Source organism: Odocoileus virginianus, chromosome 28, assembly GCF_023699985.2.
Source record: "Odocoileus virginianus isolate 20LAN1187 ecotype Illinois chromosome 28, Ovbor_1.2, whole genome shotgun sequence".
NCBI classification, from domain to species: domain Eukaryota; kingdom Metazoa; phylum Chordata; class Mammalia; order Artiodactyla; family Cervidae; genus Odocoileus; species Odocoileus virginianus.
Genome location: NC_069701.1, coordinates 32,382,730 through 32,410,395, shown reverse-complemented (window position 1 = coordinate 32,410,395; position 27,666 = coordinate 32,382,730). Strand labels below are relative to the sequence as shown.

General features: G+C 44.5%; 1 long non-coding RNA gene across 1 annotated transcript; it reads right to left on the bottom strand.

Moving 5' to 3' along the window:
• Nucleotides 1-23,249: 23,249 nt before the first annotated feature.
• On the bottom strand, nucleotides 23,250-25,813 carry LOC139031744 (uncharacterized). The gene is made up of 2 exons (XR_011484219.1): nucleotides 25,425-25,813; nucleotides 23,250-25,075 (listed from the first exon to the last, which is right to left on the bottom strand). It is a non-coding gene; the product is annotated as an uncharacterized lncRNA (long non-coding RNA).
• Nucleotides 25,814-27,666: the final 1,853 nt, after the last annotated feature.

The following is a 27,666-nucleotide window of genomic DNA, read 5'->3' as shown; positions in this document are numbered from 1 at the left end:
ATTTCTAAGGGCTGTTCTAAAAAAGTGTTGGAAATCTATTGAACAGCTAAGTCATTTCCAAATAAAATTAGATTTTGAAACGTTTACTACTAAACACTAATTTCCTTTTACAGAGAAACTAAAGAGTTCTGAGACTATAAATGAATAATGTTTGGTGCCATCCTAAATGTTCTAAGAAAGCTAGGGTTTTAGAAATTATCACTGGTATTTATGCTTACCAATCTATAAAATGCTAATATAAAAGTTAGTTCTTGGGTGCTAAGGGAAAGTAGGAGGTGTGTTTTCAGTTAAAAAAAAAAAAAAAGAAGGTATGAAAAATACTAAAAAGAGTTATGCATTATCAAGATTTTCTAAAATTGGATTATAATTAGTTAGATAAATAGATTTTGTTGAGAATGATACAGCCATAGAAAAACTGGTTAGAGCCAAAGAGGTCCAAGGTGGTGGAGCTGGCTTTCGCTAGAACTTGAGCCTCAATATATATGCCCATTGTGACGTATCAACAAGCTAAATGATACACCCATCAATATTGACTAAATCTGACCAAATGTTCTAAACCCTTTTAACTGATTTTTTTGACAAAACTTCCTAAATCAAACTCTTCTGAAGTTCCTTTGACCTCTAGCTAACTTTGGAGCTTCAGAGGACCCCTGATACATCCCAAAGAGAAATATTAAACTAATTGAATTTATTTGGTTGGTTAAATTACATGAAAAATATTATCAAATGAGTAATAAATCCTCTCATGTTATAATGTATGGTAAATATTACTAATATAGATATCCTAGAAATTATATGAGTTCTTAACATTCTGATATGTCCTGGTATTCTAATGGAAAACCTGACGACTTCACAAAAATTAACAAAGGACTGAATGAACCAGCAAATATGTTTATAACTTTTGTGGTTTCTATCTGAAAAATTGCGGGTTGAATCTTATGTTTTCTGGGAGTAGGAAAAACCTTCCTCTCAAACTAATTATGACAATAATTTGGTAAAATTATACATTATAAACAAAATAATTATATTTTCTCTCTATCTGACTCCTCCAGAAATTGGAAACTCTTAGGTTTCCAGTAAGTTTATCAAAGAATCTGCCTGTAATACAGGAGACCGGGGTTTGATTCCTGGGTCAGGAAGATCCCCTGGAGAAGGAAATGGTAATCCACTCCAGTATTCTTGCCTGGAAAATCCCATGGACAGAGGAGCCTGGCAGGCTACAGTCCATGGGGTCACAAGAGTCGGACGTGACTTAGTGACTAAACCACCACCACCACCCATCTCCCTCCCCATCCCACCCCTCTAGATTGATGCAGAGCCAGTATTTGAGTTTCCTGAGATGTACAGCAAATTTCTGTTGGCTATCCATTTTACATATGGTAATGTAAGTTTCCATGTCACTCTCTCCATACATCTCACCCTCTCCTCCCCTCTTCCCATGTCCATAAGTTTATTCTCTATGTCTGTCTCTCCACTGCTACCCTGTAAATAAATTCTTTGGTACCATTTTTCTAGATTCTGTATACATGCATTAGTATAAGACATTTATCTTTCTCTTTTTGACTTACTTTACTCTGTATAATAGGCTCTAGGTTCATCCTCCTCATTAGAACTGACTCAGATGCATTCCTTTATATGGCTGAGTAATATTCCATTGTGTATATGTACCACAACTTCTCTATCCATTCATCTGTTGATGGATATCTAGGTTGCTTCCTTGTTCTAGTTACTGTGCTGCAATGAACAATGGGATACATGTGTATTTTTCAATTTTGGTTTCCTCAAGGTATATGCCTAGGAGTGGAATTGCTGGGTCATATGGTGGTTTTCATTCCTAGTTTTTTAAGGAATCTCCATACCATCTTCCATAGTGGCTGTATCAATTTACATTCCCACCAACAATATTTTCTCCACACCCTCTCCAGTATTTATTGTTTGTAGACTTTTTGATTATGGCCATTCTGACCAGTGTGAGGTGATATCTCATAGTACTTTTGACTTGCATTTCTCTAATAATGAGTGATGTTGCGCATATTTTCACGTGTTTGTTGGCCATCTGCATGTCTTCTTTGGAGAAATGTCTGTTTAGGTCTTTTCCCCACTTTTTGACTGGGTTGTTTGTTTTTCTGGTATTAAGTTGTATGAGCTGCTTGTATATTTTGGAAATTAATCCTTTGTCAGTTGTTTCATGTGCTATTATTTTCTCTCATTCTGAGGTTTGTCTTTTCACCTTTTCTTTTCTGTGCAAAAACTTTTAAGTTTAATCAGGCCCCACTTGTTTAATTCTGTTTTTATTTCCATTACTCTAGGAAGTGGGTCCTAGAGGATCTTGCTTTGATTTATGTCATAGAGTGTTTTGCCTATATTTTCCTCTAAGACTTTTATAGTTTCTGGTCTTACATTTAGGTCTTTAATCCATTTAGAGTTTATCTTTGTGTATGGTGTTAGGAAGTGTTCTAATTTCTTTCTTTTACATGTAGCTGTCCAGTTTTCCCAGCACCATTGATTGAAGAGGCTGTCTTTGCCCCATTGTATATTCTTGTCTCCTTTGTCAAAAATAAGGTACCCATAGGTGCATGGGTTTATTTCTGGGCTTTCTATCCTGTTCCATTGGTCTATATTTCTGTTTTTGTGCCAGTACCACACTTTCTTGATATAGCTTTGTAGTATAATCTGAAGTCAGGAAGGTTGATTCCTCCAGCTCCAGTCTTCTCTCTCAAGACTGCTTTGGCTATTTTGGGTCTTCTGTGTTTCCATATGAATTGTGAAATTTTTTGTTCTAGTTCTATGAAAAATGCCATTGGTAATTTGATAGGGATACCATTGAATCTGTAGATTGCATTTGGGAGTATAGTCATTTTCATAATGTTGATTCTTCTTCCCCAGGAACACGGAATATCTTGACAGCTGTTTATGTTATCTTTGATTTCTTTCATCAGTGTCTTATAATTTTTCTGTGTACAGTTCTTTTGTCTCCCTAGGTAAGTTTATTCCTAGATATTTAATTTTTTTGTTGCAATGGTGAATGGGATTTATTCCTTAATTTGTCTTTCTGATTTTTCATTGTTAGTTTAAAGAAATGCAAGTGATTTCTGTGTATTGATTTTGTATCCTACAACTTTGCTAAAGTCACCAATTAGCTCTAATTTTCTGACAGTATCTTTAGGGTTTTCTATGTACAGTATCAATTTCCTAGCTTTGATGGCTGTATTTGCTTATGCATGAGAGTGCTCTTGCTTGCATAAAACAGACATGGAAAGTATTCAGAGGTCATGGTGTATCATGTCACCAACTTACTTTCCAATAGTCAAGGAACAAAAGGTTCTTGTTAGTGTTCCTGCAACCTTTCTGCAAGTTTGAGAAAGAGAAGTGGAAGAAGGGAGAGAGAGAAAGAGAAAGAGACAGACAGACAGCCAGGCAGGCAGGCAGACCAGGGCTAGAATAACTCATCTGAAACTGACAGCACTTAAGTTCATGGAGTAAGCCATGATGCTGGGTCCAGAAACTTCTTGGGTCATCCTGTCCTGTCTCTAGCCCAATCCTAACTAAGACTTGAATGTGTCTACTAAGAGCCTAATTCTACAATAATTTTATAGAGAAATGGTGGACTGAAAATGAAAACATGTGAAAGAGTGGTTACAGGGGTTAGTCCACTGGAAGAATCAAAAGGACAGATCAAAGACTTGACTGGGAAACAGACCATCTGGGATCCAAAAAGATGTCAGGGGCCGGGGCAGTGGGGCGGGGGTGGTGAGGGGGGCGGTGGTGTGGCATGGGCAGGAATAGGTAAAGACAGTGATTTTGAGGCAGGGAAGGGGTGGTGAGGTGACCAGCAGAGAGAGGCCAGCTGACTTCCAAGAACTCAGGGCCAGGATTCTAGGGGTGATCAGCTTGAAGGCTGGGATTTTTTTTTTTTTTTGAGGGTTTGTGTGTGTGTGTGTGTGATGTAGACTATTTTTAAAGTCTTTGTTGAATTTGTTATAATATTGCTTCTGTTTTTACAAGTTCTGGTTTTTTAGCCACAAAATATGTGGGATGTTAGCTCCCCAACCAGGAATCAATCCACAGCCCCCCCAACACTGAATGTCACAACCACTGGACCACCAGGGAAGTCCCCTGAATGCTGGGATTGGTTGTTCCAGCAAAGCAGGAGTGACCCACGAAAGGCCTTGTTCTCTGTTTATGTTTACACCACCAGCGAGTGCATCACAGGCTGTAAGAGTAACAACCAGGAAGGAGGTCACTGGAGAAGAGGAGGATCCACACAGAGAAATACTGTGACCCGGGAGAAAATCCTGCCCATGTGCCCAGGAAACCCAGCTCAGAATATTTATCACACTACTGCCTTTAATAACGTGATGGAGAACAACCCAATGCATAGGGGTGGGGGGTGGCAAAAAAGCGTGGCATAGTCATATATGCCAGCCAAGATGAATTAACTATGGCCACTTGCATCCACTCAGATGAATCTGTAAAACAGAAGGCGCCCAAAACTACCGCATGTGATAGTATTCATACAAAGGTCAAACACACATGAAATTAAAAAACAGATTCCTTTCACTAAATAGGCTTTCAAACTGTAATGGAAAGCAAAAGAGCAGTAAACACTAAATTCCCCTGAAGGGAGGAGACAACCACCAGAAAGCATTCAGGGGTGTTTCAGCATTTGGACAACATTCTATTTCTCAAGTTGGATGATGATCCAGGCGTATTTATTATCTTTCATATCTTTACATACATTATATTTTATTTTGGTATGTGCAGAAATATTTTATTAAAAATAAACAGAAGCATTTAAAGGGGAATGTTCCCAAGGGTTGTCATAAGTGTCTCTCTCTGGGATCTTGCGAGAGTTCTGAAGACCAGGTTACTTTCTGCCTAGGCCCCTTGGTGGATCAGGGGTCTTACAAGATTCTGGTATCCAATTTTTCCAAAACTTTGAGTGACCCTGCAAAATTTCAGGAAGATTGGAAAACTATCTTTCCAACTGGCAGAATTTCAGTCAGAATTTAGAGTTCTCCTTGCAGCAAACAGAAAGACAAACAAAAAGTGAACATTGTGAACTTTAAAAGAAAACAGTCTCCGGAGAAAAGATTTAGTCCCTGCGAAGCAGTGATCTCAAAACGACAGCTGGAGGGAAGGAACCAGGTAGCCCCAGCTCTAAGAATGTGAGCCTGGGAGAGACTGCAGAGGGAGCCCCCTTTAGGACCAGGCAGGCTCCAGGTGAGGGAGATGGGCTCCTGAACTCATGGAATGTTGGACCTTGAAGAGACGGGGCATCAGCAGTTGCCACTCACGCTTTATAAAAACCTGAAACCATCCCAGATGTAATACAGAGATGTGCTCAAATCCCATGTACTTCTTTCCAACTGAATCCATACGGGGCTGATATATCTCCTCTTAACCCTACTTCCCTCTTCATCTCCAGTATTGAACTCGATGCAAAAGATGAGTCAGCCAGGTACAAAGGCAGGTAAGGCTCGGGCTCTACAGACCCCAAGGAAACTGACCACCAAGAACCAGAATCAAACTAAGGCAAGTGGTGGAGGAGCAGTTGACCATAATCTCCAGAGAAGTCACAGCCTCCTGCCCTGACTGAGCTGCCAGAGACATCAAGGCCCCATACTGTCCCTCTGCCATCGCCTCTTCTTTTCATTGCCAAGAACATCCACTCCAGCAGTGAGGGGCCATCCGAGAGCATCAGACAACTGGAGGCCCCAGGATGGGGCTGAAGTTGATGGAAGACATAAGACTATAAATAAATGACAAAACATGAGAGAAAGGTCAGGCTCCAGGGAGATGCTCCTCGTAAATTCTCTTGATCCTGATTGCTCCATCCAGAAGCAGATTAAGTGTAAAATACTGATCTTGAATGGGGTCCAGCCAATATTTATACAGCTTGAGGGCTTTCTGGAAGGGCTGCATTCTCTGAAAGGAAGGAAATGGGTTAGGAAAGGCAGCGCTGGTGGAGGATCCCAGAAGGAGGGGGGATGGGACACTGTCACTGACCAATGGGCTGTTCCAAGTCTGTATGCAAAAGGATGATTTTCATGGTGCAGATGGTGTGGCTGCTATGGGGTACTGTGATGGCATGGGTCTGCCGTAACAGGTGGAGTTTATTCTAAGTGCACTTTGTGAGATGAGAGGCAGAAAAACTTACAGTTGCAAAGTAAAACAAAATGTGGTTTAAAGTTTTGCAGGTAGACAGAACCACGCATGACCTTGGGCATTTCACTGACCGCCTCAGTCTCAGCTTCTTTTGTCTGTGAAATGGGGATGATTATGTCAAAAAGCATCATGAGGACTGAATTGGAGATGCATGGGAAGTTCTTAGCCTGACGCCTATAGTGTATTAACTGCTCCATAAATTATTTATGCATCATCACTGTGGTGAGAATTAACATCACTCTTCCCTTGGGTAAACAAAATAGGCCGTAGTGTGTTGAAGGTGCTTAAAGAAGGTCCCATGAGCTATGAAAAGACTTGCACATTGGATAGACATCGCTAAGTTTATTGAGAGCAAACAGGGTCCCTTAGAAGCTGATTAAGGAGATCGCTGGTATCTGAATAATGAGTTACACATGAAAGTTGATGTCTGTCATTGGATAGTAGGACAAGATGGATGGACAGACCAGACCTTGAGTGATGGGAAAATATGATGTCACTAAGTGGTCAGTCATCCATTCCTCCATTCAGCAAGTATTTATGAGTGCCTACTCTGTGCCAAGCTCTGTTCTTGGCCATGGGTGTGTACTGGTGAGCAAGCAAGCAAAGCCCTGTCCCCATGAGCTCAGAGCAGACAGACAGGAGCTCAGGGAAGCAGTTGTTGTTGTTGTTTAGCTGCTAAGTCATGTCCAACTCTTCTGTGACCCCATGTGACTGTAGCCCACCAGGCTCCTCTGCTCATGGAATTTTCCAGGCAATACTAGAGCAGGTTGTCATTTCCTTCCCTAGGGAATCTTCCTGACCCAGGGGTCAAACCTGCATCTCTGCTTCGGCAGGTGGATTCTTTACCACTGAGCCACCAGGGGAGCCTAAGTGTAGTGTGTGGTTACCATGAGCGTATGGGCATCGGCCAAAGCTCTCTGACCTTTCTGCAGAACCCTTCGGATGGGAAATCTAGAAGCAGCACAGAGTGAAAAGTGAAGACTTTGAAGCCAGTCAGACCAAGGTTTGAGTCCTGGCTTAGCCTCACTCACTCTGTACCTAAGATGTCTGAGCAGAAGTACTCTTGACTTGACAAAATCACACTGGTGATTTTTTGTCTAATTCAATGAAACTATGAGCCATGCTGTGTAAGGCCACCCAAGACAGACAGGTCGTGGTGGAGACCTCTGACAAAACATGGTCCACTGGAGAAGAGAATCGCAAACCAGTTCACTATTCTTACCTTGAGAACCCCATGAACAGTATGAAAAGGCAAAAAGATAAACACTGAAAGATGAACTCCCCAGGTTGGTAGGTGCCCAATATGCTACTGGAGAAGAGTGGAGAAATAGCTCCAAAAAGAATGAAGAGGCTAAGCCAAAGTAAAAAAAAAAAAAAAGAAAAAACACCCAGTTGTGGATGTGACTGGTGATGGAAGCAAAGTCCGATACTGTAAAGAACAATATTGCATAGGAATCTAGAATGTTAGGTCCATGAATCAAGGTAAATTAGAATGGTCAAACAGGAGATGGCAAGAGTGAACATCCACATTTTAGGGATCAGAGAACTAAAATGGACTAGAATTTGGACAAATTTAATTAAGATGACCATCTACTATCGTGGGCAAGAATTCCTTAGAAAATATGGAGTAGCCATCATCATCAACAAAAGACTCCGAAATGCAGTACTTGGGTGCAATCTCAAAAATGAAAGAATTATCTCTGTCCATTTCCAAGGCAAACCACTCAATATCACAGTAATCCAAGTCTATGCCCCAACCAGTAATGCTGAAGAAGCTGAAGTTGAAAGGTTCTATGAAGACCTTCAAGACCTTCTAGAACTAACACCCAAAAAAGATGTCCTTTTCATCAAAGGGGACTGGAATGCAAAAGTAGGAAGTCAAGAGATACCTGGAGTAACAGGCAAATTTGACCTTGAAGTACAAAATTAAGCACGTCAAAGGCTAACAGAGTTTTGCCAAGAGAACTCACTGGTAATAGCAAACATCCCCTTCCAACAACACAAGAGAAGACTCTACACATGGACATCACCAGATGGTCAACCCCGAAATCAGATTGATTATATTCTTTGCAGCCAAAGATAGAGAAGTTCTATACAGTCAGCAAAAACAAGACCAGGAGCTGACTGTGGTTCAGATCATGAACTCCTTATTTGCAAATTCAGACTTAAATTGAAGAAAGTAGGGAAAACCATTAGACCATCCAGGTATGACTTAGTCAAATCCCTTACAATTATACAGTGGAAGTGAGAAATAGATTCAAGGGATTAGATCTGATAGACAGAGTACCTAAAGAACTATGGACAGAAGTTTGTGACATTGTACAGGAGACAAGGATCAAGACCATCCCGAAGAAAAAGATTTACAAAAAGGCAAAATGGTTGTCTGAGGAGGCCTTACAAATAGCTGAGAAAAGAAGACAAGCAAAAGGCAAAGGAGAAAAGGAAAGATATACCCATCTGAATGCAGAGTTCCAAAGAATAGTAAGAAGCAATAAGAAAGCCTTCCTCAGTGATCAATGCAAAGAAATAGAGGGAAATAATAGAATGGGAAAGACTAGAGATCTCTTCAAGAAAATAGAGATACCGAGGGAACATTTCATGCAAATATGGGCACAATAAGGACAGAAATGGTATGGACCTAACAGAAGCAGAAGATATTAAGAAGAGGTGGCAAGAATACACAGAAGAACTGTACAAAAAAGATCTTCGTGACCCAGATAACCACAATGGTGTGACCACTCACCTAGAGCCAGACATCCTGGAATGTGAATTCAAGTGGGCCTTAGGAAGCATCACTACAAACAAAGCTAGTGGAGATGATGGAATTCCAGTTGAGTTATTTCAAATCCTAAAAGATGATGCTATTAAAGTGCTGCACTCAATATGCCAGCAAATTTGAAAAACTCAGCAGTGACCATAGGACTGGAAAAGGTCAGTTTTCCTTCCAATTCCAAAGAAAGGAAATGCCAAAGAATGTTCAAACTACCACACAATTGCACTCAGCTCACATGCTAGCAAAGTAATGCTCAAAATTCTCCAAGCAAGCCTTCAACAGTATATGAACCATGAATTTCCAGATGTTCAAGCTGGATTTAGAAAAGGCAGAGGAACCAGAGATCAAATTGCCAACATCTGCTGGATCATCAAAAATGCAAGAGAATACCAGAAAAACATCTACTTCTGCTTTATTGATTATGCCAAAGTCTTTGACTCTGTGGATTGCAACAAACTGGAGAATTCTTAAAGAGATGGGAATACCAGACCACCTTACCTGCCTCCTGAGAAATCTGTATGCAGGTCAAGATGCAACAGTTAGAACCAGACATGGAACAACACACTGGTTCTAAATAGGGAAAGGAGTACATCAAGGCTGTATATTGTCACCCTGCTTATTTAACTTATATACAGAGTGCATCATGTGAAATGCTGGGCTGGGTGTAGCACAAGCTGGAATCAAGATTGCCAGGAGAAGTATCAGTAACCTCAGATACGCAGATGATACCACCCTTATGGCAGAAAGTGAAAAAGAACTAAAGAGCTTCTTGATGAAAGAAGAGAGTGAAAAAGCTAGCTTAAAACTCAACAATGAAAAAAGAAAGATCATGGCATCTGGTCCCATCACTTCATGGCAAATAGATGGGGAAACAATGGAAACAGTAAGAAGCTTTAATTTGGGGGCTCCAAAATCACTGCAAATGGTACCTGCAGCCACGAAATTAAAAGAGGCTTGCTCCTTGAAAGAAAAGCTATGACCAACCTAGATAGCATATTAAAAAGCAGAGACATTACTTTGCCAACAAAGTCCATCTAGTCAAAGCTATGGTTTTTCCAGTAGTCATGTATTTATGTAAGAGTTGGACTATAAAGAAAGCTGAGCGCGGAAGAATTGATGCTTTGAGCTATGGTGTTGGAGAAAACTCTTGAGAGTTCCTTGGCCTGCAAGGAGATCAAACCAATCCATCCTAAAGGAGATCAGTCCTGGATGTTCATTAGAAGGACTGATGCTGAAGCTGAAAGTCCAATACTTTGGCTACCTGATGCAAAGAACTGACTCATTGGAAAAGACCCTGATGCTGGGAAAGATTGAAGGCAGGAGAAGGGGACGACAGAGGCTGAGATGGTTGTATGACATCACTGACACAATGGACATGCGTTTGAGCGAGCTCCGGAGTTTTGTAATGGACAGGGAAGCCTGGTGTGCTGCAGTCCACGGGGTCCCAAAGAGTCAGACACAACTGAGCAACTGAACTGAATTTCCATCCAGAGTACTCTAAGGATTAAAAGTGACACATCAAGCACTTAGTTTTCTGACTCATACATAATATGTGTTTAGTAAAGTCAAACCATTTTTCTTCTCATGTGATTTGTACTTTGGGTCATTATTTCCTCATTGATTCCTGTTAGTTTTTAGCAATGTTTCTCTGGAAATATCAGGCTGTCTCAGTGAGGAGCAGGAAGGCATGGATGTTTTCCTGAGCTTTGCAGTGCTAGGAGCCATGCAGGATACGTGTCTGGGAGTTGTCATGTGCTGACAGCTGGCTCCCAGGCAGAACCCCTGGAGAAAGATTCCAACCTGGGAGGAGCCTGTTTTTGTGAGGAAATCCTCCTCTTAGGTCCCAGGGATAGCACGGGGCAAGATGAGTGGTCAGAGGCACAGACAGAGCCATAACAATCAAAAGCGCACACTGGAATGGTCCACACACAAGGCCTACGCTCACGCCATCCCTCTTGGTCCTCCAGGTCAGCTGTTTTCTTCCCTATCATGATGCTTGTGCCTAAAAGAACTGTGGGCAAATGATTGCCTTTGTTGCTGTTGGTAATGTTCTTTAATACTTTACTGTCTATGCTTTCAGTTTGTTCTTTTTAATTGTGGTAAAATACACATAACATAAAATTTACCATCTTTGTCATTTGTCAGTGTACATTTCAATGTATTAAGCACATTCACATCGCTGTGCAATTATTGTCTCTTTGGGCCTCTGAGTCTCACGACTGGTGGAAGCTGAGCTCCAATACTCTCACTGCCCCCTGCATCCTGATTCCTGTCCCCCAGGATTGTTCTGCATTCTGCCTGCAACCTCACTGTGGGTTTCCCAACTTAATAGAAAGAGGGTTTGGGCACGAAGGTGAAGCTGGGGGCTCCTGTGTGCCTCACCTTTCATCTGGGGCATGGTCTGTACGAAATTTAACATCTTTCACCTGCTGCTGACACACATTTCCCAGGATATGACTCAAGTCGAGCCCCACTTGGCTGACATCTGCCTTTCCAACCCTGCCTGACTCGGCGGGGAAGCCAGTATCTGGCAGCGGGAGCATTGTCGGGTTGCTGTTCCTGGCGGGGAAAGCAGTGTTTGCTGCCTAACATAGCAAGGGACGAGGCGGGGCTCCCAGTGCTTTTCCCAGGGCCTTTGCTAATGCTCTGTGGGGTTTTCAGGAAGTCACTTTGTGCTGAGCTATCGGTCAGGAATAAGAATAACAAAATGGGTTTCTGTAGAACTCCTTGGTAGTGATTCATTAAACCCCACGTACTCTCAGATCCTCGAGATTCAGAATGTTTGAGAATGGTTAACTCGGTTCTAGGAAACCCATCTGATTTTTAATGATGATAATAGTTCATGCGGTAAAGAACTGACCTGCCAATCATGTAGATGTAAAAGATGTGAGTTCGATCCCTGGGTTGGGAAGATCCCCTGGAGGTGGGCACAGCAACCCACTCCAGTGTCCTTGCCTGGAGAATTCCATGGGCAGAGGAGCCTGGTGGACTGCAGTCCATGGGGTTGCAAATGAGTCGGTCACAACTGAAGCAACTTAGCACACACGTAGTTCACGTAGATTTAGTGCTAAGTAGTGGGTGTCAGCCACTGTGCTAACAATCCAGGTCCATAGGCAAAACACTCTCTGACATAAATCACAGCAGGATCCTCTATGGTTCTCACATCTCATGGATCCATGGAGAAGTATCCTGACTTGCCCTTAATGCTGTTCCTAGCCCAGGAAGAAAGATTTCCAAAATGGCAGCTCTGGAAGAACAAAGCTTCTTAAGATCACTTGTTGGGATGAAGTGGATCGAGAGGGACACTGAAGTAGAATTATTACTAAAAGGCGAGGGGAGAAGATACATCGGGGGAGGAAACCACAGGGCATGCAGATGGAATGTAGTTCTCAAGAGTTTGAGGGGGTTTTGATGGTCTGGAGGAGAACTTTATGAGGAAACTTTCTCCAATAAAATGAAAAGACAAACCTCATGGAGGAATTTACTGCTCATAAACCCAAGCCTGGGAACCTCGCCATGGAGAGCGGGATCAACCTAGCTTCCCTCAGGCCTGCTCTCCCATGTCATGGGCACTCATGGGCCAGTTCTGCCTCTGAATCACAGACAGAATGGTAAGTGGTCTCCCCCAAACATCCTTCAGCTCCATCTCTAAAAGGACTCCACGCTCCCCTTCCCTTCTCTGTTTATTTTCTCTGTGCCCAGAAACCAAATCAGAGCCAGGAAACAGACCACCATAGAAAACCAAGACTCTGAAGACTGCCCTGTGGCTTGTCATCAACTAAGAACATCATGGCGGATGGAGTCCACACTCCATTCCTGGGCTCTGCATGACCCATGCTGATGACTGAGCCAGCTCCTGCTAAACCATCTTACTCCCCAAAATGAATCCTCTTGCAAAACCATGATGCAGTTCAAGAAATGGTCCTTCCTCCAATGACGATAAACCACTAACTCTGCTCTTAGCCTATATCTTACTCTGTCGCTTTGGGAGGGATGCTCACAGGATGTTCAGTTCATGATTTCTCTCTTAGAATCCCAAGAGAGGAGGCAGTGCTCTCTAGTAGTTAAGAGAATGCAGGGTCTGCAGTGACTGCCTGGGTCTGAGATCTCTCTCTCTCTCTTCCTTTTTAATACATTATTTTTATTAGAGTCTATTTGCTTTACAATGCTGTGTTCGTTTCTGCTGTACAGTGAAGTGAATCAGCTACATGTATACATATATCCCTTGGCTTTTGGATCTCCCTCCCACTTCCCCCAGCCCAGCCCTCTAGGTCATCACAGATTGTCATGAAACTTAAATGATATAAAACCAGCACACTATTTAGCACAATGTCTGCCATACAGGAAGTACTCAAAATATGTTAGCTACTATCACGTTATTTGAGAACTTGAAAAATAAGCACACAGACTAGCCCTGCACATAGCAGAAGCTTAATGGCAGAAGGGCTGGCTCATGTGTCCTCCTCATGGGTTAAAGGTTTTCTTGGATCTCACTTTTTGACCCCAGGCATGCCTTAGTTTATAGCACAGTAATATCTATTATTATTATTGCCTCTTGATTTTATAGGAGAATTTCATTTCATGTTGATTTTATTTGGTAATAATTATTTTTAAAGGCTTTAGCTTTCGTGTTCCCTGCCCTTATCATGTCTATCACATAAGAAGAAAAGGGCAGACACAAGAACTAAGAAGAAACTTTGAATTTCTGCAGATGAGGACGTGGGAAGCAGGACAAACGGGGTAAGGCCATGTGTCCCACATGCAGTGACAGAGCAGGACAAAAACCTTGGTCCTGTCCTTCCTCAGTTCAGTCACTCAGTCGTGTCCAACTCTTTGTGACCCCATGAATCACAGCACGCCAGGCCTCTCTGTCCATCACCAACTCCTGGAATTTACTCAAACTCATGCCCATCGAGTCGGTGATGCCATCCAGCCATCTCATCCTCTGTCGTCCCCTTCTCCTCCTGGCCCCAATCCCTCCCAGCATCAGGGTCTTTTCCAATGAGTCAACTCTTCTCATGAGGTGGCCAAAGTATTGGAGTTTCAGCTTCAGCATCAGTCCTTCCAATGAACACCCAGGACTGATCTCCTTTAGGATGGACTGGTTGGATCTCCTTGCTTACCTTATCCTATCCTAAATGAATTTGTTTATTATAGATATTCTCTAAGGTATGGAAGGAAGTATTTGTTAAATGAATACATGCTTCTCTTCTACATGTAAATGTCTGTTTTGTACAGTTCATCCTTTCTTTAACAGCACAGATACATGAAGCCATTCATATAACATGTGAATGTTGACCAAGTACAGTTGTCAGCTGACTATGGCCATGCCCTACAACCTCTCGCAATAACCTCTGGACGACTCTCACCTGCACAGTTTAGAGATGGGACTGAACCCACAGTCTTCCCCACCGTGAAGTCAGGTCAAGTCCTCCAATAATTGTAGGATCTCCTGTTCTGGGACATCCGTTCCCTCCAAAGGCCTGGCTTAGCTCCAGGCCATGTCAACTGGGAACACGGAAAGAAATTCCAAGCCTGGCACAGAGCCGTGCAGAGGGCAGAGGGGTCAGGGCTTAGTGTTCTGTCTGAGAGGAGGATCCCATTTCAAAAGGTCAATCTAGCTTTCTCTTCTAAGAACTACAACTTCTCTCAAGCCTCTACTCACCCCAAAATTACCCAGGAGGCTCCGACAAGTCCCTGAAGTTTCAATCATTTATTAAACAAGTCTTCACTGGGATCTTGTTCGGTACCAGGACTAGGGATGGGTCTTCCCAGGTGGCACAACGGTAAAGAATCCACCTGCAATACAGGAGATGTAGGAGACCTGGGTTCGATCCCTGGATCGGGAAGGTCCCCTAGAGGAGGAAATGGAAACCCACTCCAGTGTTCTTGCCTGGAGAAACCTACGGACACGGGATATGCCTGGAGGGCATAGTCCATGGATCACACAGAGTCGGACACAACTGAGTGATGGAGCATGTACGCAGTAGGGATGTCCTTATTACAGATATTAGATCCTTATCAAATATATGATTTGCAAATATATTCTAGAATTCTGTGGGTTGTCTTTTCACTTTCTTGATTGTAGCTCTTAAAGTACAATTTTAAATTTTGATAAAATCTAATTAACTTTTTTCCTTTGGTTGCTTGTGCTCTTGATGTCATATAAAAGAATCATTGTCCAACATGACTGTTTTCCCTAAGAGCTTTATGCTTTTAGCTCTTACATTTAGGTCTATGATCCAGTTGCAGTTAATTTTTGTATATGATGTAGGGTAGAGACCCAAATTCATTCTTTTGCATGTGGATATCCAATTGCCTCAGCACCTTTTGTTGAAATGACTATTCATTCCCCATTCAATTGTCTAGGCACTCTTGCCGAAAATCAACTGACTATAAATCTAGTGGTCTGTTTCTGGATCTCAATTCTATTTCTTTGATCTACATTCTCTCCTTATGTCAGTACCATACATTCTTCATCACTGAAATGTTATCATGAGTTTTGAAACTGATAAGTATGAATATTCCAACTTTGCTTCTCTTGCAAGATTGGGCTCTTCTGGGCCTCCTACATTTATATATTACTTTAAGGAACAACTTGTCAATTTCTGCAAACAAAAAAGGGAGCTGAGATTACTATATGGATTGCATTAGTCTGCAGGCCACTTTGGGGACCATTGCCATGGTAGCAATATTAAGTCTTCCAATCCATAGATGCAAGGTGTCTTTCCATTAGTTATTGTTTAATTACTGTTGATAATGTTTCAAGGTTTCTCTGGTGGCTCAGTTGATAAAGAATCTGCCTGCAATGCAGGAGACCCAGGTTTGATCCCTGGGTGGGGAAGATCCCCTGGAGAAGGAAATGGCAACCCACTTCAGTATTCATGCCCGGAAAATCCCATGGACAGAGGAGCCTAGTGAGTTACAGTCTATGGGGTCAAAAAGAGTCAGACATGACTTAGCAACTAAACCACCAATAATGTTTCATAATTTTCAATGTGCAAGTCTTACACTTCTCTTGTTAAACTTATCCCTAACTATTTTACTATTCTTTGATGATTCTGTAAATGTAACTGTTTTCCTAACTTTATTTTTAATCATGCATTTCTAGTGCATAAAAATATAATCTGTTTCTGCATTTCAATCTTGTATCCTGCTACTCTGCTGAATTCACTGATGAGCTCTAATAACTTTTTGTGCATATTTTAGGATTATATATATGTAAGATCATGTCATCTACAAACAGAAATAGTTTTACTTTTCTCTTTCTAATATGATGACCTCTTCAAGGCTTCTTCCTTATTGTGCCATGGAACATGTTATCCTTTATTAAGTAATTTTAGGCATCAAGAACATATGCCCAATGAGAACAAGAATTTGTTTTGTTCCCTGCCATAGACCTGGCATCTAGACTCATTCCTAGTATTTAAGATTTCAATAAATATTTGTTGAATAAAGGAAATAAAAAGTAATGGGGGGTAGCCTCCCTCATGGGACAGTGGTAACGAATCTGCCTGTCAATGCAGGAGACACAAGTTCGATCCTTGATCTGGGAAGATCCCACATGGCACGGAGCAACTAATCCGGTGCACCACAACCATTGAGCCTGTGCTCTAGAGCCTGGGAGCCACAGCTACTGAAGCCCATGCACTCAAGAGCCCATGCACTGCAACAAGAGAAGCCACTGCAATGAGGAGCCTGGGCAGCAAAACTAGAGAGTAGCCTTGCTCACCACAGCTAGAGAAAAGCCCACACGTCATGGCAACGAAGACCCAGCCCAGCCAAAAGTAAATAAATAAATAAATAATTTTTAGAGTAATGGGACACTTTAGTCCAGAGTTTTTCCTGGTACCCTAAAACTGCATCGGGGGGGGTGGTTTATTCTATCCCATATATAAATATATTCACTTATGTCTGCCCAGTGCCTCACGATTAATGAGCACTCATAAACATGTGTCTAATGGGTGAATGAAGAAATAAATAATATAAAGCCTGACATATGGGGGGTGCATAATTAAGACCACGTGGCCACATCTAGTATAGAAAACATCATCTGTCCAACAGCTTAATATGCCATCAACTCGATCCCAGTGAATGATAAATACCACCCCCTAAGATCACAGTGATAACAAAACTCTGTCACTGGAATTCCAACAGTTCTATGGTTGTTGTTAAAATGATACTACTATGTAATTTCTGTTATTCATGTCATATCAACAGTAACTCAAGAGTTGGCTGGGCAGGGCAATGGATGGCAGGTCACCTAGGCTGGACGTGCAGGCCAGTTGCTGGCCCTGCCCCCTTGTATCTTCAGCCTTGACTCTCACCCAGGACATGCTTCAGGTGCATCTGGAAATGGAGTGCGAATACTTGGCATGGACACCGTGTGAATAGCCCACGAGGTCCAGGAAGGTCCGGGACACAGAGGGTAGGAGGTTGGCGGCCCTGCCTATTTCTTTCATGCTCTTTACTTTTTAATATAATTTATTATGTCTATTTTTATTAAAATGATGCCTCTATGATCTTACTTATCTGGGGAAAATAAAGTCAGACTTTGAGAAAAACAAAAGCTCCAAGGATATATCATAAAGCACAGGGCTTCCCTGGTGGCTCAGTGGTAAAGAATCCACCTGCCAATGAACGAGGTGCAGCTTCAATCCCTGGATCGGGAAGATTCCCTGGAGAAGGAATGGCAACATACTCCAGTATTCTTGCCTGGAGAATTCCATGGACAGAAGAGCCTGGTGAGCTACAGTCCATGGGGTCGCAAAGAGCTGGACATGACTTAGCGACTAAACAGCAAACCACAGGTAATATAGCCAATATTTTATAATAACCTAAAATGGAATACAATCTATAAAAATCTTGGATCACTAAAATTGTACACCAGAAGACTTCCCCAGTGGTCCAGTGGTTAAGAATCCCTCTTCCAATACAGGGGACACAGGTTTGATCCCTGGTCTGTGAGGATCCCACATGCTCTGGGGCAAACAAGCCCTTGCCCCACAACTACTGAAGCCCAAGTGCTCTAGAGCTTGTGCTCTGCAATGAGAGAAGCCCTCACAAGGAGCAGTCTGTGCACTGAAACTAGAGAGCCGTCCCCAGTGCTGCAACTAGAGAAAGTCCACGGGCAGCAACGAGGTCCCAGTACAGCCAAAAACAAATAAAATAAATTTCAAAAAATTTTTTAAAATGGTACACCTTAAACCAAGACAACATTGTAAAGCAACTATACCTCAACAACAACCGAAAAAGTCATCACAAACAAAAGCTGACTTTTTAGAGTCTTATTTTCAAGATTCGTAATTTTTTCTGCTCTTACTGGATTTGAATGATATGAAATACAGGTGTTTCTTAGTGTACTTGGATGCACGTCTGAAAATCTGTTAGGTTACAGAGTTACCCGTGTTACTACCTACTATTTCATTTGATCTAAGGAAGCCACTTCCCTGAGGGAACACACCTCCAGTGGATTTTATTCAGCTGGAAAACACCGCTTGATCAACATAAATCAACCTCACACTGTTCTTTTAGGGAGACCTTTGTTCCCATTGCCCCAGCCCCACAACCCCAGACTATCCGTGTGTTACAGATTGAAATCTACACTCGCCAAATATTCATTTTATTCTGTTTTTACTCAGACAATTATCATATAAATAACTGCATTGTTACTAGAAACATATTTTAAGATTTTAATGACTATGAGGAGATCTGTAGCTATTGCAGACTAGCTAATCCTCAATAAACATGTTTTTAATCAGGTTAGCATTTTATAAACAATAACTGTCCCATTAATTCTGGGATGGACTTTGTAGGCTTGACGAAAAGCACTGCAGTTGATTTGTTTTCCCTGGGGCTCTTTAAGTTACACTTTAAATTTGGAGATTCAACCAGGGGAATTTTTCAGCCTTCAAAACACAAGAGCCGGGAACAACACTGAGTATAGCAGGGACAGGAAAAAGTAGGCAGCTTAGGGTCGTCAGGAAAAGTCTGGAGTAAGAGTCAGATCAGGATCTAAGGCTGCTTCTCTTCCTAAGTAATCCTTCTAAGCCAGAGTTTCCTCATTTGTCAAGTGGGGATGATCATATGTAGCCTGGCCATGCATTTTCATGGTAGGGAATCTGATGTATGTGGGTATGAGAAAATGCAGTAAAAATATCGCAGTACTAGAGTGTGGGGGTCTAGGGAACCCAGCTTGGCTCTGCACAGCTCAGCAGAACCGGCTCGACCACATCGTCTAACCCTCTGGCCCTCAGTTTCCCCATGTTTACAGTGTAAATAACGATGGCCTTCCCTGATGGCTCAGATGGTAGAGAATCTGCCCGTAACACAGAGGACACGGGTTCGATCCCTGGGTCAGGAAGATCTCCTGGAAAAGGGAATGGCAACCCACTCCAGTATTCTTGCCTAGAGAACCCCATCATCAGAGGAGCCTAGTGGGCTACAGTCCATGGGGTGGCAGAGGCGGACACGACTGAAGCGACTAACACTTTCACTTTCACTAAATAATGATAATAATAATCACAATGTCTATTTCTCAAGGATTTCTCACACACAGTGACATGATGTATATGAGCATTCACATAAGACCTAGCCCAGAAGATGCATCAAAACCATTCTTTTCCCACTGTCCGCCCATCAGGAATGTACACACACTCCTAAGATGAAATCCAAGATGCCTGGGAAGCGTCAGAGTCACAGAGTCATCGCTTTTTCTGCCAGAGAGAAACAGGCCTGCGATGGTGGAGACACCACCATCACCACCTGCGTTTTCCTGACACCCAAGCCTGTCCTCTGCTGGAGCTCCCTGCCCTCTGCTCCTTGACTGGGGATCCTTTATCAGAGTTGTGATTAATAGTTAGCTTGACAGGCTGACTGGGAGGGGTGGCCCTGAACTCAGGAACTCAGAGGATGCTGCATATGAGCGTCAGTTACAGCTCTTTATTATTAATTTTTATTGGAGTGGAGTTGCTTTACAATGTTGTGTTCATTTCTGCTGTATCGCAAAGTGAATCAGCCACATGTATACATGCATCCCCTCTTCTTTTGGATTTCCTCCCCATTCAGGACACCACAGAGCGTTGAGTAGAGTTCCCTGTGCTGTATATATGTTCTCACTGGTTATCTGCCTTAGACATATGTCAGTAGTGCAAGGCAGAAGAAGTGGAGAGCCGGAGATGTAGGTCAGCAGAAAACTCCTTAGCAGTCGGTGTCTAAGGAAGAAAGGGGCAGCCTGGGAGTGACTTCCCTTCTTCAGCAAGTGGCTGTTCCTTTTTTGGCTCTGGACGCAGTGTGACCCAATATGGACCTAGGGATGCCCAGAGACAGCCAAACCCTGGGGTCACATCCCTCTATACATTTGCAGGGTCTCCAGGTCTCACGAAAACCACCAAGCTCCCCAGACTGAACAAGAATGCTCGAGGGGTGTGAGCAGATTAAATCAGAGTCAGTGGACAAGAATGCAAGAGCTGAGCACAGGCAGACACCTCAGGCTTTATCATGCTCTGAGTTCTCTTGACTGAGCAGGGCCCCATGGCCATCCCAGCCCTCCCACAGCCCCAAGACACACACACACACACACACACACACACACGCACACACACTCACACACTCCTCCAGGGACAAGCACCAGAGAGAAAGATTAGCTACATAAACCAGGCAGGCTTGTAAAACAGCTGAAGAATTAAGTACTCAAGAATGTTTTGGCCAAGCTGCTGACCCATTCCCCACTCTGCAAGGCCCAGGGAAGGAGAGAGAGAGGTAGAAAGAAAAATACAAGGACCGGGGAAAACAGAACCAAATTATTAAGTGCTTTTCATTCAATAAATAAACTTCATCTGACAGGCCCTCCCTTGGAGTCCTCAGGTGCCGTGAGTCCTGGGAAATGACTCAGAAAAAAAAAAAAAAAAGAAACACAACAGAGATTCCCGGGTCCTGACTGAAGTGAGAGAGGTGTTTAGTCAATTCCCTTCACGCCAGTCAGATTCAGACAAGAATTGGGATTTGGACAGACAAAGGAAGGATGAGCAGCCTGGTGGCTAGATCAGAGTCTGGAAGCGGGAATCAGTCAGTCTCACTTTGAAGTGACAGCCTTGACACACCTACTTGTGAGGTGATGACACCCAGATCTAAATGTCAAGACCCCCCACTGCTCCGCTCCTCTTGGGAGAACTGTAACCAACGCATCTTCCCCTTCACTCCCCACTCACATCCACCCATCTTCTGCAGCCCTGCCTCCATCATGAATGACCAGCCCATCAAGCTAGAAACCTCTGCCACCCTCCTCTTTTCCTTCTCTCTCATCCCCCAGATGAATTTGGTGACCAGCCTCCATCCTGTCTACTTAGACCTATCGGCCAAATCAGGTCCGTCAGGACCGCGTCAGGACTGACTTTAAGTATCAGTTCTCGTGTTAGTTTCTCTACCATCAACCTTTCACAGTCCACATCATCAGACACACCAGCAAAGATGTCATTGTACTAAAGAAAAAAAAATCAAATCAGACCATTTCCTAAAGAAAGACCTCCACCAGCTCACAGTTACCTTATCGGGGACCACGCCCTGGCCCTTCCCAGTCTCACCCTTAACTTGCTCATGTGGCTGTGTCACCCGCCCCTCAGGCCATGACCAGGCCTCCCCACCCCCTTCCATGATCTGGCTGATTTGTTCTCCCCCTGCCTGGGGTTCCCTCACTTCATCTCTGCCCAGTGACCCCTCTGCATCTCTCGAGGTCCAGTTCTAAAGCCACCTCTTCCATGATGCTCTCCCCGGTTCTGAGAGACAAAGCCAACCCTTTCCTCCCTCCTCATTTCACTATCACAGCACTGATCATGGGCTGTGATTTTCTCTTCCCAAGTCTGTCCCACTAGAATGTGGGTCCCTTAAGTCTGCTCCTCGTGGTTTTAATCACATTGGCCTCAGAATGTAGCCGTTATAAGCACTTCTTCAATGTTTCACTAAATATATGAACAGACAGATAACCGATGACTAAGCAAGCTGGCAGTGGACTCGGATAAACAACCACCCTCTGTGGGTCTCGGCGGCGTCATCTGTGCAAGGAGGAGGCTGGAGCTCCTAAACCCGCATGGAGGCCTGACACTGCATGGCTTTACGAGGGTGTGCTGAGAGAGAGCGGGGCCTGGGCTTCTCTGTGCGAGAACTGAGGCCGAGAGCTGTAAATACGGAGAGTCACTGAGGGTCTTCGGTAAACCCAGAGGCCTGGGCCCTCGAGCGTAGGCAGGCTTGTGCAGAGGTAAGCCAGTCATTTTCATTAAAAGCACAGCAAGGCACCGGATCCAAACACGACATTAGGGCTTGCAATCTGATATGCCTGCAGAAACCCACCCCCATCCTTCAGGAAAACAGCATGGAAGTGGCCAGGGAGGAACCGAAACTGCCTAGAAGCAGGTGGGAAGCTGGGCGGCAGAGCAAGGAGGGGTGAGCAGCCAGGACCTTCTCTCACCTGCAAAACCTCTGTGGGCCCCTTTGCCCGTGAATGTAATGCTCACATCCTTAATGCTCACACCGTGTCATCCACCCCAATCCAAAGTGACCTCTTCCTTCTCCTTCTAAAATCTGGTAACAGGTCAGCTGCCTGGCTTGATCAGCTCTGGCACCACTTCCCCACATCACACAGTGCCCGACAAACAGGAGCCACTCAGAAAGGTTCTTCTGAATAAATGAGCAAGTGTACTCAGAGCTCGGTGGGCCTGTAGAGAAGGATTCTTCCCACGGGGAAAGCCCCCCGAGGGAAGCTCAGCTGTTAAGAGACATCATCACAGAAATCCACCAAACTGTAGGGCCGTTGATTTTTTGGTCTTTGTTTGTTTGTGGGTTTGTGGGGAGGAGCTCTCCTGTTGCCCAGGTCCTCGCCCAAATACTCTGCAAGCTCCTTATGGACAGAAAACACATTTCCTCTTCTTTCCTTCAAGACACCCACCAGTATCCTGCACACACACACACCAAGTACGTATTTACTGATTGCTTTTCTGCATAAAGCCGGGATTACCTAAAAGAGAAAAACTACAGAAGAGGAAGTGGAGGAAGAAACATACATAAAGAACTTTCGCCTAAACGAAGACACTCTGGGAGCTCAGTTAAGACTAGAAATGTTAGGCTGCAAGGAAAAGTGTGGAAGAAAAACGCCAACAGGAAGGGGGCAAATAAGAGAGCAAATAGGGGAACTTCCCTGGTGGGCCCTTGGCTAAGACTCTGAGCTCCCAATGCAAGGCGTGAGAGTTCGATCCCTGATCAGGGAACTAATATCCCACACGCAGTAAATAAGAATTCACATGTGGCAACTAAGATCTGGTGCAGTCAAATAAACATTTTTTTTAATTAAAAAAAAAGTAAATGGGCAAGGCAAGTTGGGGGAGGATAAATAATCATTTCAAAGAAACACTGGGGTGTAGTTAAAATCACACAGTGCTGGATACACCACGGGTTCCGTTTCAGAGTCACTTTTCTGGGTGGAAGACTGTGACGAGCAATCTGTCCGAAGATACTTCCGGGTCACAAGAGAAGGGCGAAGCCTTCAGAGATATGAACCTCATCATTTCCTTCTTTGAATGATGTGAAAGCTGGTCTTCACACACACAGACATAGAAGCTCAGAGATGCTTGAGAATGAACAGGAGACACGCTGATAGGAGTAATCTCAGGCCTGTGGCTCGGCCCAGGGATGCTGAAAAGGGGGCGAGAGAAGGTACAAGAACAAGGACAAGAGGAAGCGGAGGATGGTCCACTTCCAGTCTGGCTGCACTCTCCAGCATTGCGATTTCTGTTTCTCCCCACATCCTTTCCAAAGCTCTGCTCATAGCAGAGATGCCACTTAACCCACCACAGTGAAATTTAAGAAAAACATAAGCATGTGGAGTACAAAACCTAAAGGAAGAATCTCACAGTCTTAAAACCATCGAGTTAATAGTCTTCCTTTAATTTCCTTCACACGATGGAAAACAATATGCCTTATTTTCATGAGATGACCTTGTCATATTTCTTGACAAGGCCTGGCATCTGGGAAAGGACAGTATCACCAGCATGGACGAATGCTCTCTTTCTGTGAAATGCAGGAAATGCTTCTTTTAAGGTGGAGATGATACTATTCTACTTCACTCCTTGTCTGGAACATGAGCAGAGGTGTCCTTTTAAGGATGAGGAGGGAGGCAAATAAGATGGGCCAAAGTTTTCTGTCCACCAAAACTTTTAAGCCCAGGAAGACTGGTTACCGTGAACATCAAAGGCAAAGCAGAGAAGGGGGAGGAAGTCAGCAAAACCTCAGACAGAGTTATGTATGAAAGAGGGAGTAACCCTAATCACTTTGCCTTAATAATGATGGGAAAACTGTGCCTGGCTCAGAGGAGATGCTTACTGGGGATGGAGGGATGAATAGATGGTTGGATGCAGGGAGGGAGGGAGGGACAAATGATGGGAGGATGGGTGGATGGATGATAGGATAGATGGATGGGTGGATGGATATTTGGAGGGATGGATGGAAGGGAGGAAGAGAAGGAGGAAGGAAGGGATAGATAGGAAGGTGGATAAGTGGGTGGGTGGATGAGTGAATGGGTGGAATTGGGGAAGGGATAGGTTGATAGACAGATGATCTACGGGAATTATACCTCCAAGCCCTAAGTGAGTCACTTTCGTAAATCACTGCCCAGCCAACTAGTCATAATGATAAGTCCTCCTTGGCCCCTCATCTCTGTTGTCTGTTAATGTCAACATCACCTGGGGTTCCAAACCTCAGGGTGACTATCAGCATCTCCCAACCTCCCCCCAAGTCGTCTCCAGCACTCAATCCCTCCTCTCCATCCCCTGCACTCACTTCTTCTCAGGTGCATCCCAACAGCCTCCTATGTGACCCCCTCCTCCAGACCCAAGGGACCACTCACCAGGTGTCTTTCTATAGCAGTTCTGTTCATGTCCCTCCAACACATAATTGTCCCTAGTGACCATCACTGGCCTAAAAAGAATCCAAACCCCTCATGTCAACTTATGTGGTCCCCACAGCCTGGCTCCCAGGGGCCTTTGTCACCTTGCCTCCATCCTTACCTGCGCTATAATCTTCTCTTTCTGGGAGAGTCGGTGCTTCCGCGACTGTGCATCTCTGACCCTTTGCTCAGCGGGCTGTTCTCTGCTTGTAAAAGACAAAACTAAAGCAACAAATAAAAGCACTTGCCCATATGTAGAGAACAGACTGCTGGACACAGCGAGGGAAGGAGAGGTTGGGATGAATTCGGAGAGTAGCACTGATAATGTCTGCATGACCATGTGTAAAATAAACAGCTAGTGGGAAGCTGCTGCTGACACAGGGATCTCAGCTCGGTGCTCTGTGAGATGGGGGTGGGATGGAGAGGTGGGAGGCTCAAGAGGGAGGGCATATGTGTACACGTATAGCTGATTGACACTGTTTTACAGAAGAAACCAACACAACACTGTAAAGAAATTATCCTCTGATTAAAAATAAAAATAAAAAAACCCACCTGCCTGCCCCTCAAAGGCCAGTTCAAATGTGACTTCCTCCATGAAGACTGCAGATCCAGAATCTGCTTTTTCCTCCACGTTCTGGCCGCAGCCTGTATCAGCTCTGGAGCACCGACCTGGTGCTATAGCAACTCCTGGGAGGGGTTGGTCTAACCCCACCCCTAGACTGTGCTCCTCGGAGGCCCGATCAGTGCCATCTTGCTGTGTCCCCCGTGCCGAGCACAGCCCCAGCTTATGACCCGTGTAAAAGGATCTTATTTTAAGGGACCGAGGTTGGCCCAGCGTGAGGCTCCCTTTGCCCAGGTCTTGGGAGCCGCCCACGCGGCTGTCTGGAACGACTCAGGCTCGTCTCCTCCATGACGCTTTACCTCCAAAACTACAAACAGGAAATCCAGGGGGAGGAGACGCTCTGGTTAATAGAAAAGCAAGCTCTCAGCCCAAACCTCCAGCTGCCTTGTTAAAGTTAACAAGCAGCAGAATGAAACATGTGGCTTAGGAGCTGGGTTTCTTATTGTTATTACACACACACACACACACATGTGCCTACACATATACGGGAATAAGCTGGCTTCAGAGAGCGGCTGGATGAACAAATAGAAGATGAGAAGCAGAAAGAGATCTGGGGGCCAGAGCACAGAACAGTGGGTGTTTTTTAAAACCCCCACGAGCAGGGTGGGGCGTTACCGTGGGCCTGACTGTGCCGGGGGTGTCAGAGCTCCCCAAATAAAATGAAGCCTCACAGGCAGGCCAATCAGAGACAGCACAGGTTACACTGGGTCTGCCTCTCTCCCCAGTATGTGCTCAATCCCGACCAAGTGTCTGGCACAGCAGTTAAAAACAGGGACTGTGCCAGCATCGTGGATGTCACTTCTGGGGTGGGGAGGTGGGGGTGGCTATCCCTGTGTCTCAGGGACTCTTTGCTACCATGGGGATAGAACCACAGTGCTTGATTCTCAGGGCTCTTAGACTTAAATATACAAAAAGCAAACAGTCCAGAGGTTACCCAAACCCTCCATCCATATTAGGGCTTTTCCTTTCTTTTTGGTGCGTCCACAGACACAGCCAAGTGAAATTGAACGATACTGTGGGTCTCACCTGTTGGGAGGTGCTCCCCGCACCTGTAGGGAGAAGTGTGTGGCTGCGGCAGCAGGCAGGACGGACACAGAGGGTGGGACATTCGTGCGGACCTGGGGGCGGCAGGGGGTGGGGGGTGCAGCACAAACCACTCCTGAGACAGGCGGGGACCTGGGCCCCTCTGCTCTGACACCTGCACCTGGACACACTTCTCCTCCAGCAACGAAACACAGAGAGGCTATAGGCGACTAGGAATAAACCCACATGCGCAGCTGGGGCAAATTCTGACCTGAAAGGTACAAAGACAAAATAAAAACCCCAACTGCCACTTCTGAAGAGCCTGGAGCTAAAAAAAAACTGGGTCTCCAGTGCAAAAGCAGCATACTGGGCTTGCCCCCTGCTCCCAACACCACAAAGGGGTGGGCAAACCGCCTAACCCACCCCTTCAGCCGCACCCTGGACCCGCCCCTACCCTCACCCCATGTAAGTAACAAGTTCACCCCCTCCTCTGGAAGCCAGCTAACAAGGGAACCAGTTACTTTTTCTCACTCCCTCCTCCAGCCCAGTAAAGCCTAGCCTGAATTTCTTGTTTGAGAACTCTGGTCAATATCACTCCCACCTTTTTCTCCACTTCCTACACTTCCTGGGAAAGTCCAGTTGCCACTCAAGGCAACCCCCATCTGTCAAAGCAAGGTCAGTCCCAGGAAGAGCTGGTGCTTGCCTAGGCTCCTGACAACACTCCCCCATTTCCTTCTATCCTCCTACCCACCATCCTCTCCCCTGCTTTTGTGGATGTCCTTGGCCTTCAGCCGAAATCAGGGGTGTGCTCTGCATAGGTAACAACTGGCTGTCACATGCTGCTTTCCATGATGGAAATGCTTTTACTATGGGGCTGGAAAGAGATGCCCTCGGTCAGGTCCTGTGACACCGAGAGCCTGCCCCAGGACAGAGCCGTCATCATCTCTCCCCCACCCCTACGGTCCTGTAGTCCTGTCTCCAGAGGAGATATTACAACTGCCCTTACTCTTTCCACCTCCCTTGTTTCTTTCAGGTCATTGAAAGTGAATCATCCTTTGGAAGGTGAGTCCTAGTGTTAAGGAATCTAGGTTGTTCTCAATGCTGGGAAAGTCCTGGGCAGCCACACATGGCCACTCAGCCAGGCAGGGC